Below are 11,834 nucleotides of genomic sequence, written 5' to 3'. Positions count from 1 at the left end.
ACATATTTGGCAATGATACATCTGATAAGGGATTAGAATCCAAAATATATAAGGAACTCATACAACTTAACAAAAGGAAGACAAACAATCCAATTAAAAAATGGGCAAAGGACCTAAATAGACACTTCTCAAAAAGGAACATACAGATGGCAAAGGGACATATGAAAAAATGTTCAAAGTCACTGATCATCAGAGAGATGTAAAATAAAATGACAATGAGGTACCATCTCACACCTGTCAGAATGGCTACCATCAACCAATGATAAGTGCTGGTGAGGATGTGGAGAAAAGGGAACCCTAGTGCACTGCTGGTGGGAATGCAGACTGATGCAGCCATTATGGAAAACAGTGTGGAGTTTCCTCAAAAAATTAAAAATAGAACTGCCATTTGACCCAGTGATTTCACTTCTAGAAATATATACTAAGAGACCCAAAACACCAGTCAGAAAGAATGTATGCACCCCTATGTTCATAGCAGCACAATTTACAATAGCTAAGATCTAGAAATAGGCCAAGTGCCCATCAGTAGATGAGTACATAACATGCTTTTTAAATGTAGTACCAGGCATTTAAAACTCAATTAAGATTGAATTAAAATGGATCAAAAATGGATTTAGTTTTCTTTTTCAAAGTTGATTTTGGCTCATATAAAATAAGAAATAGCTGATTGTGCTGAGGAATATAGGGGATTTAACTAAGCCTTCTGAACTCTTAAAATTTTTGCATGTAGACTTAAGAAAAATCTCTGACATAAAAGGCAGAAACTAAACCAAACAGGAAAACAAGCTGATAAGAAATAGAGAAATAGAGAACTAGGAGGACAGTTTGAAAAATGACTAAAATTAAAGTTTGAGAGATAAGGGAAGATATTGTATTTGTGCAAAAAGAACAGAATTGAATAAAACGGAGCACGCAAAGACCAACACAGAGCTCTAAAAGCTAACTTGTGGTAGCAAAAATGAACAATTAGTTAGAATGGTTGAAAGTTACAGATTTGATAAAGCTCATAAAAAATAATAATAAAACTAAAAGGAGGAACAATAAGAAATAAAAAAGTAAAAATATAGTGAATCCATTCAAGATAATAAGAGAGAGCAAACAGAGTAAATGGAGTAAACGGAAAAAATAATCAAAGAGCTAACACAAGAAATTTTACCAGAATTGAAGCAGACATATTTTAAGACTGAAAGAACCCTAAACGGTTTAAACCAAGACTCTTCCTTGTAAACTTTCAGAAACCTGAGGACAAAAAGAAATCCTAAACACTTCCAAAAAGAAAAAAAGAAAAATCAGCCAGGCAACATTCAGTGGACCCAGATGAGGATGGCATTGCATTTCTCAACAGAAAACTGGAACTTTGAAGACAATGGAAAAATATCTTCAAGATCCTGAGGGAAAATTATTTCCATCTTAGAATTCCATTCCCAGCCAAATAGTAGGCATTCAAGGTCTCAAAGATTTTACTGCCTATGGACGCTTTCTCAAGAAGCTATGTGAGAAATGGGTTGCACCAAAATGAGTAAATGTTCCAAGTAAGAGGAAGGCATGGGCTCTATGGATAAAGAGATCCAACCCAGGAGAGAGGGAAAGGAATTCTCAAGATGAAAGTGAAGGGAAAGTCTTCTGCAGCAGAATGTAATCAATGCAGATTGCAGCAGGATGACGAGTAATCACTGGAGTAATCAAGAGGAATGGGATTCCTTCACTGGGTGCAAGCTTGAGGTAGATGACCTCTAAGATCCCTTCCAATTTCCGGAGTCTTCAAATAACATTGATTTCAGCTCCACCAAAGTCAGAATCTCGGGAGTCTTTCTTCACAGCCAATGGCCTCTACATCCTTATCTCTCTCAGGTAGATGAATAGAAGGGGACCAGGTGAGGGAAGAAAGTTTGGCTACAAGGGAGTACTCACTTTTGCCAATAGCTCTGAGTGAGTTCTCAAATGTTCTAGAATAAGACCAATTACTTCTTAGATCAATTAAAGCAAAAGCATGGGTAACAAAAGCAACATGAAATAGGTCAGAAGAAAGAAGCAAGAAAGTTTCTTCCCGTTCAAACTTTCCTCATCTTGAAGTGCTTGCCATTTCCACCTAGCCATTATCACCCTATCAGGATCTATAGAACAGAAAGAGTTGGGGAGAAGAGATCAAGGAAATCATGAGTGAGAGGGTTGCCGCATTGCATGACTCCTGGGGACACCATTTACCTCATAGTCAGGGAGTGAGGCCCTCTGGTCTTGAGCAGTGCACAGTCTGCCCAGCAGGCTGTGATGATCCTGGTGAGACCAGAATGCTGGCCAGATGAGGGTTTCTTTAATATCTGCTCAGAAATGAGGAGGGAGAGAGCAATATCAGAGTCCCAGAAAAACAACAGCAATGGTAACAAACAGCTACCATAAAACATTCAAGTTTAAGAGCTCTTACTTGCTAGAGGGTTCTGCTATATTGTACCTATCCCAATCTCAGGTTGGTTGTACATGTAGGGCCAGCATACATACACACCTGTGTCATTTTTCTAATGAGTAAATATCTGATGTGCCTTAGCCTTCCAAATGGTAGGTAATGAGAAACCTGATGGCCGTGTTTTCGTGTCCCTTGCCCGGTGGTTCCACTATAAGGAGAAAAGCAAGTGGAGTTAAGAGGGAGGTGGATAATAAGGAGGAGGTGGGACATCGAAGGACAGAGGAGCTGACAGCTGCGAGGAGGTGGTGAGCATGTGTCAGGGCAAATGCAGACTGACTGCTCACACCTGTCTATTTTTGTGCGCACTTAGCTGTTGTGTCACTGAGCTTGGAGAGCATCGGTGCCCAGAGTCCCAAAAGCCTATTTCAAGAGACTTCATTGCAATGACTGATATCAGTAACATGCAAATTTTGCCAAATGGCTTAACAGAAAGAGGTCTGCAGCAGCTTTCCTCATTGGAAAAGCAGAAATATAGCCTCACTGTTAGTGCAGACTTGATGGGGAGCTAGTGAGAGGATCATCAGAAAGACCCCAGGGAGCAGGCTCGCTGTGTCCTGGATCTATTTTTCACCTCTCTACTCCTTCCCCGGTGTGGGCTAAGCACCTCTTGTTTTTATTTTCCTGTTACTTTTTAAGCTTTTCTTGGTAAGAGGTCTCTACTTTGGGGGCAAAGGATTTATATTCATAAGAAGAAGTGAAAGTAGAAGAGAGAGCCTTGCCCTCCCTCCAACCCTCTGGCTGAAGATGACAAGAGGGGTAATTGATGAGTTCTGGAGCCTCCGGCCGCGTGGTGGTGATTTGATCAGCGTAGTTTAGAGGACACTGCATTCTCTTCCTGGAATAGGCCACTGACCACAATGTTCCTCTGTTCGTTAATAGTTTCTCATGTTCCATGAACTTCTAATCACAAAACTGAGTTTGCCAGGTTCACTTTAGACTTGGATACAGGGCCTACTTCTTATCAAAGCACAAATGAAGCATGAGGGTGCCAGTCACTAACCGTATGGCAGACTTGGACTTTAAGTCCTGCCCAGTCAAGGGCTCTCTGCTAATGATGACTTCTGCTGCACAGGCAACGTGGAGGCCTTGAGGAGTGAGTAGCGTCCAACATGGGAGAAGAACCATTGGGTCGATTTCATGACACCAGAGACTGGACAGTCCAGTTTCTCTCACTCATCCACATGCCACATCAAGCAGGGCCTCGGGCTGGAGGCAGGGAAAGCATGGTCCTGGCAGGTGGTGTCATAGGGGCTGAACGCCGAGGCCACGCATGGACCTCAGGCCCTGCCAGACGGCCTCAGACCACAGCCGAGGAAAACACTCTTGACCAGAAAAGGCTTTGCTGCCCCACATAAAACTGACGTGACTCAAATCAAATACTTGGAAAGTAAAGGGAACACAAAACAGGATTTGAATGATTGTGGTTAGAAAAATAACTTCAGGATGATTGGCCTGTGTGTTCAGAAGACTCCGAGGGGCTAAAGAATGCAGTCGATTCCAGGAAGACGGATAGAAACACACATTCCTTTAGAACACCCAACTGCAAGTCTCATTTGTTTTCTTGGAACCGAAAATATGTAGAGAGAGCTCATCCTCTTTGAGGCTGGAAATCAGAGAAATGCTCCAAGGTTACAGTCAGAAAAGACACATGAGAGAATAGAAGAACATCTAATACTCATTAGCCTGTCATTTCTAACACATTCTAACTTTAAGCCAACAAGAAGCAGGCTTGTGAATGAGTACTCTCCTGAAGAAGTCCTCCCAGGGGCCTCACACGGTACCAGCCCCATAATGGAACGTAGGCACCCTCACAAGGGGTCTGGATGGTCGTGTAAATCAATCAAGCCAATCAGGGTACAGCAGGGAGTGTTGGGGACCAGGGGAAGTTGGCAAGTGCGCGCCCTCCTTGGCGCCGATGTCTTCAGGAATGCTCAAAGGTCCACTGTGGACAGATCTGCTTCAAGAGGGACTAAATATACAATTTTATGTAAAGTCTCATAAGGTTGGCAAGGTATTTTTTAACAATTTATTCAGACTAAAAAAATGTGTACTGTCTGGATCCTGTCCATGGACCTCTGCTTTACAATTTCTGATCTATAAAAATAACCTACAACCTCCCTGACCGATGGCTCAGTTGGTTGGAGCATCAACCCATACACCAAAGGTTGTGGGTTTGATTTCCAGTCAGGGCACATACCTAAGATGCAAGTTCTATCCCCCGTCAGGTCGTGTACGGGAGGCAACCAATTGGTGTTCATCTCTCACGTCGATGTTTCTCTCACTCTCTAAAATCAATCAAAACATATCCTCAGGTGTGCATTTAAAATAACAAAATGAATTAAATAATCTACAACCTATAACTTTGTAAGACAAGATATATATCTGAGATACGACATAAAAATGCAATTATAGCGTTTTGACAATGGATTACTTAGACTTCAAATCAACCCAATTTTTGGATGAGAAACTGAGTCTCAGAGAATGAGCAAGTGCCCTGTGAAGTAGCCGGGCATAGGATGAGAATTAGAAGCTCTGTGTTCTGACATCCAGCCCAGCACTCCTCCCTCGACACTTTGCCAGATATCGACACCTCAACTTAGACACTGTGCCCTTCTCTTCTCAAAACCAGCTGGTGGCTGTGCCCATCCCTTTATCCTCCATCCGCTTTATATCTTCATTACAAGAAGGACTTGGTGGAATTTCACTGACTGATGAGAGCATAAGAACGTTAGCTGGGGAAGGAGGAGGCTGTGGGCAGCACTTCCCACAGGGGGCGTAGTCCTAGGCCGCAGCGTGCCCTTCCCTGTAGCACCTACGTTTGATTCCTACCCACAGACTCAATCAGGGTTTCACCTCTTCCACAGAGTCCTCTGGCCACCGAGCTCAATGTGATCTCTCCATCCTCTAACCCTCCAGATGTTTTGCAAACCACTCACGCGGCACTACCTCTCCAAGGAGATGCTTTGGCTGAGCATTAGAGTCACCTGGGAGCTTGGGCTCCACCCCCATCCAGTCACTCAGAATCTCCAGGATCCAGGTTGTTCCCAAGTGCAACCAAGGTTGAAACCTCTGAACTAATATGTAAGCCATTTCAAGATGGCAAGGCCTAGGAGTAGGACCATCTACATAATTTGCAGGGCCCGGTGTGAAATGGAACTGGAGGCTCCTGTTCAGAAAATTCAGAATTGCAAAAAGCTGACAGCAAAGTGCTAAATCCTTCTAGATCCGGAGCCGTCTACACCTGGGAAGGCTGCACACCTGTGCCAGCAGTGGCCTTGGACAGAGATGGATTTCAACAAACAAGGTGTGGATTGGTGAGGGGTAGGAGGGATAGAGTCCACTAGCATTTAGCAGACTTAAACTGAGCAGAAAAGCACAGGCAAGCACTTCAAAAGCTGGATTCAAAAGGAAGTTTGGGGAAAGTGTAGAGGTGGGCATTTCAAAAATGAAGACTTCTTTGTAAACAGTTTTTAAATAATTGAGCTATAAAGTGCATGCAGTAAAGGGTGTAAGTCTTAAGTCTGATAAATTTTTCATGTGTAACCACTCATGTGTAATAGAGTAACCACTACCCAGACCAAAACGGAACATCTTTGGCCCCTAAGCAAATCAAGTCCCCCTCACTAAAGCCATAGTGCTGACTTCCCTCACTGTGTAGTCATGTTGCCTTGTTCTCAAACTCCATAAAAGGGTATTATGCACTCTTACGATCAGTGTGTTAAGGTTCATATATGTTGCATGTATCTGGGTTTGCTCTTTGTATTGCTGTACACATTTTATCCCACACTTGATCCTTTCTACTACTGCCGGGCCTTCGGGGTGCTGCCACTGTGGGGCTACCACGTATAAAGCTGCTATGAGCATTTCGTACTTGCCTTTTAGTGAAAAGCGTGCACATGTTGGGATTTACCTCTGACTGGGATTTCTGGGCCATAGGACAGTGATATGTTTCATGTACAGTATCTGGGTTTGCTCTTTGTATTGCTGTACACATTTTATCCCACACTTGATCCTTTCTACTACTGCCGGGCCTTCGGGGTGCGGACACTGTGGGGCTACCACGTATAAAGCTGCTATGAGCATTTCGTACTTGCCTTTTAGTGAAAAGCGTGCACGTGTTGGGATTTACCTCTAACTGGGATTTCTGGGCCATGGGACAGTGATATGTTTCATGTACACATAGTTTTAAAGTATACATAGCTGTACCGATTTACACACCCACCGGCGTGCAGGGGAGTCTGGCTGTGCCACATTCTCTCCAATGCTTGGTATTGGCAGTTTGTCTGACGTTAGCTCTTCCTCTAAGTGTGTGTCGGTATCTCCCAATGGTTTCTGTTTTCCCCTGACTAATGATGTTGAGCTCTCTCTTTTTTTTCAGGAAAAGTATAGGCCTTTTGGATATCCTTTTTTTTGTAAACTCTTTCCCATTCTTAAAAAGGACTTGTCTGTCTTTCTCTTATTAACTTGTAGAAGTTAAACTATATTTTAATACTTATCTTTATCAGCTATATGGTTGCAAATATCTACTCCTAGTCTGTGGCTTGATCTTTACAATCTCTACATAGTGTCCTTAATTGTTCATTTTAATAAAGGCAAGTTCTTCCATCTTCTCTTTATTGGTTTGCATTCCAGTTTAAGGAAGCTTTGCCTAACCCAAGGGTCATAAAGATATTCTACTTTTTTTTAGAGAACCTTTGCTGTTTTGCCCTTTTCATTCAGGTTTACAATCCACCCAGAACTGACTGTTTTGCTTGTGGTGTTGGAGGCCCAAGCTCAAGACTTTTCCTTAATGACCCAGTACCATGTTTGAAATGGCTATTTGTTTACCACTTCATTAAAACCGCAACTTCATTGTAAACCAGTGGTCTTTTGGTGTGAATATGTTTGGTTTGTCCCATTGGTTTCTTTGTCTATTCTTGTATAAATACCACATTTAAAAACTACTACAGCTTTATAAGAAATATTGATACCAAGGAGAGTAATATCTCTGATTTGTTATTTTGTTCTGGGGAGTTTTTCCCCCAAAATTGTCTTGACTCCTCTTGGCCCTTTGCTTTTTTGTGTAAAATTTTAAAATCTATCTTGGCAGTTTCTACAGAGAATCTGTTGGAATTTTACACAGCATTGGATTTAATTTGTAGAGACTTGTCTATTTATGGGGAGTTGAATTTAGAGCATTGTCATCTTAATAATATTCATCTTCCAATCCATGAACACTTGTTTAAGTCTTAATTTTTCTTAGCAATGTTTTGTAAAATTGTGTGTATAAGAATTGCACATTTTAAATTAGAGTTATTAATGGGTTTTTTAAATGTTTTTGATGTTTCTAAATGTTATTGTTCCCTTTAATTTCATTTTCTAATTGTTTATTGTTAGTAGAGAAATACAATACCTTTGTATGTTGATTTTATATTCAGTGATCTTGATAAACACTATAAATTATAATATTTTATCTATAGAGTTTTGAATATTTACATATATACTCCTATCATGTGAGAGGAATTCACAGTTCTGTTTATTCTTCCTGATATTTATAACTATGGTTCCTCTGTCTTGCTTGTCACTCTGACTAGGCCTTGTAGTGCAATGTCAAATGAAGTCGTGTTGGTGAGCATCCTTGTTTTATCAAATTCAGGAAGGGAACATTCAATATGTCACCATTACTTATAATATTGACTGTAGGTACTTTATCAATTTTAAGAAAATTTTTCTCTTTTTTTTTTGAGAGTTTGTGTTTTTTTTTAAATCATGGTTAGGTGATGAATTTTACAAAAGCTTTTTGAGGCATTATTTGAGATGATCATATGGTCTTATTCTTTACTCAATTATTATAGCGAATTATATTGATTTATTTTCAAAACATTTCTTTATTCCTGGAATGCACCCTACTTGGTCTGCTCTATTATTTTTTTAAGTATCACTGTATTCAAATTGTTGATATTTTATTGAGGATTTATGAGAGCTATTGATCTGTGACTTTTCTTTGTGTAACATCCATGTCAGGGGTTGATATAGGGCAGTGATGGTGAGCCTTTTGAGCTCGGCGTGTCAGCATTTTGAAAAACCCTAACTTAACTCTGGTGCCGTGTCACATATAGAAATTTTTTGATATTTGCAACCATAGACTTATATTTTTGATATTTATTTTATATATTTAAATGCCATTTAACAAAGAAAAATCAACCAAAAAAATGAGTTCGCGTGTCACCTCTGACACGCGTGTCATAGGTTCGCCATCACTGATCTAGGGTCATGGGGCCGAGGGCAGGAGTGGAGAGGAGCTTCTTGCCCTGGAGTTTCGGTCTGGCAGGTGCTTGTTAATTTTATGAGACTTCAAAATATGAACCTTTGTCTTGATTTTCTTTATCATGTGTTGTTTTATTTTTTTTCATGTCATTGATTTTTGCTCTTACTTCATAACTTCCATTCTTCTATTTAGAGCGTAAATTTTCTGCCCTGGCTGGGTAGGTCAGTTGATTTGAGAGTTGTCCTGATACACCAAGGTTTCGGGTTCCATCCCAGGTCAGGGCACATACAAGAATCAACCAATGGACGCATGAATAAGTGGAAAAACAAATCTATCATCTCTCTCTCTCTCTCTCTCTCTCTCTCTTTCTCTCTCCTTCCTCTCTCTCTAAAAATCAATGATTTTTTTTTAATAGAGCGTTCAGTTTCTAACATTTCTGCCTTTTTAATATATGCATTTCTCCCAGGCATATTTGGTTTATGTTTGATAATCATTTAGTATCTTCTTGAAATAGAGGCTTAAATTGTTGATTTTCAGTCTTTCTGCTCTTCTGATATATGCAGTTAAGGCTGCATACTTTCCTCTGAACATTGCTTTAGCTAAAACCCATAGGTTTTGATATGTTGGATGTTTATCCAACATATTTCTAATTTCCTTTCTAGTTTTCATTTTACCTACATATTATTTAGAAATATGTTTTTTACCTTGTAAATATATGTAGATCTTTCATTTATCTTTCTCTTCTTAATTTCTAGTTTAATTCCACTGTGGTCAGAGAACATACTGCATATGATTTCAGTCTTTTGAAATTTGTTGAGGCTTACTGTATGGCTCAGAATATGGTCTTTGTTGGTACATGTTCCTTAGGCCAAGAAAAATATTATATTCTGCTATTAATGTTTGCAACATTATGTATATTATATGTGTATGTATATATAATATATGTTATATGTTCATCATTATATTAAACTAGAGGCCGGTGCATGAAATTCGTGCAGGGGGGTGGGTTCCCTCAGCCTGGCCTGCACCCTCTCACAATCCGGGACCCCTCAGATGTCCAACTGCCGGTTTAGGACTGATCCCACAGTGATCCCTGCAGGATCAGGCCTAAACTGGCAGTCGGACATCCCTCTCGCAATCTGGGACTGCTGGCTCCTAACTGCTTGCCTACCTGCCTGCCTGCCTGATCGCCCCTAACCACTCTGCCTGCTTGCCTGATCACCCCTAACCACCCTGCCTGGCTGATCAGCCCTAATCATTCTGCATGCCTGCCTGATTACCCCTAACTGCTCACCTGCCTGCCTGATCACCCCTAACTACCCTGCCTGGCTGATCAGCCCTAATCATTCTGCATGCCTGCCTGATTACCCCTAACTGCTCACCTGCCTGCCTGATCACCCCTAACCACCTCTGCCTCAGCCCTGCCCGCCGCTGCAGCCACCTCTGCCTCGGCCCCCATTGCTGTAGCTTCATCGGAAAGGTCATCTAGAAGGATGTCTGGAATGATGTACGAAAGGTTGTTCAGCTCTCTGGTCTAATTAGTATATTACACTTTTATTATTATAGACTAGAGGCCTGGTGCACAAAAATTTGTGCACTTGGGGGGTCCCTCAACCCAGCCTGTGCCCTCTCGCAGTCTGGGACCCGGGGATGACCACCTGCTGGCTTAGGCCCGCTCCCCGGAGGATCAGGCCTAAGCTGGCAATCAGACATCCCTCTGGCAGCCCAGGAGCCCTCGGGGGATGTCCACTTGCCAGCAGGGAGCAGGCCTAAGCTGCAGTCGGACATCCTTAGTGCTGATGAGGAGGCAGGAGAGCCTCCCACCACCACCGCTGTGCTGGCAGCTGGCAGCCTAGCTTGTGGCTGAGCAGAGCTCCCCCTGTGGGAGCTCACTGTCCACCGGGGGGCAGCTCCTGCATTGAGTGTCTACCCCCTGGTGGTCAGTGTGTGTCATAGTGACCAGTCATTCCCAGTCTTTCTGCTGTTAGGGTCAATTTGCATATTACCCTTTTATTATATAGGATAGGTCAAGTTGAATCTTTTACATCCTTACTGATTTTGTGTCTGCTGTAATAGCCTCTGAAAAATGTTTGTCAAAACCTCTACTAGTATGATTGTGTGTTTGTCTATTTCTCCTTTAGTACTGTCACTTTTTCTTTACATATTTCTAAGCTATACTAATCAGTGCATGAAATATATGATAGTTATATTTTCCTATTGAATTAATGTTTTTATCATTAAGAAGTATTCATCTTTATCTCTGATAATTTACTTTTCTTAAAGTTTTCTTTATCTGTTGATAATTTATCTATCCTAGCTTTACATTGGTTAGATCATGCTCAGTATCTGTTCTATCCATTTACTTTCATCTTATCTGTAATGTTATATTTAAAACATGTCTTTTATAATCAGCATATACTTGTGTTTTTAATCTAATCTAATATTTTTGTCTTTTAATGTGAGTATTGGTCCATTGGCATTTAATGAAATAACTGACATAGTTTTAAATCTATCATCTTAATAATTTCCTTTTTATGTTTTTATTGATTTCAGAGAGAGGAAGGGAGAGGAAGAGAGATAGAAGCATCCTATCTAATAAAAGACAAAAAGGGTAATTGACCATACCTTCGCTACACTTCCCATTGGCTAATCAGGGCGATATGCAAATTAAATATGAGATATGCCAACTAAGATGGCGGCCGGCAGCCACGCAGCTGAAGCAAGCAGGAGGCTTGCTTGCTCCAGTGATGGAGGAAGCCAAGGTTCCCCAGCCCGGCTCTGAGCTCCGGAAGCAACATAGTTTCAATTATAGAAGCTAACCAAACCCAGATACCTGCTTTCAGCCAGCCACAGCCTCAGAGCTGGAGCCGGCTCTCAGCTCCAGTGACAGCTATAGAAGGTAAATAAATCACAGAATTAAAAAAAAAAAGAAAAAAAAGGAGAGGCTGGGAGCTTCCGTCGCCGGGGGGCTTGGCCAGCCTGAAAACAGCCCTCAGCCCCTCACCCAGACTGGCCAGGCACCCCAGTGGGGACCCCCCACTGTAAAGGGGGTGTGGCCAGCCTGAAAACAGCCATCAGCCCCTCACCCAGGCTGGCCAAACCTCCATGGGGTGAGGGTCCCCACTG

Source organism: Myotis brandtii, unplaced genomic scaffold (assembly GCF_000412655.1).
Source record: "Myotis brandtii unplaced genomic scaffold, ASM41265v1 scaffold1627, whole genome shotgun sequence".
Classification (NCBI taxonomy): domain Eukaryota; kingdom Metazoa; phylum Chordata; class Mammalia; order Chiroptera; family Vespertilionidae; genus Myotis; species Myotis brandtii.
The sequence above is the reverse complement of the archived record's forward strand: the minus strand, read 5'-3'. Positions refer to the sequence as shown.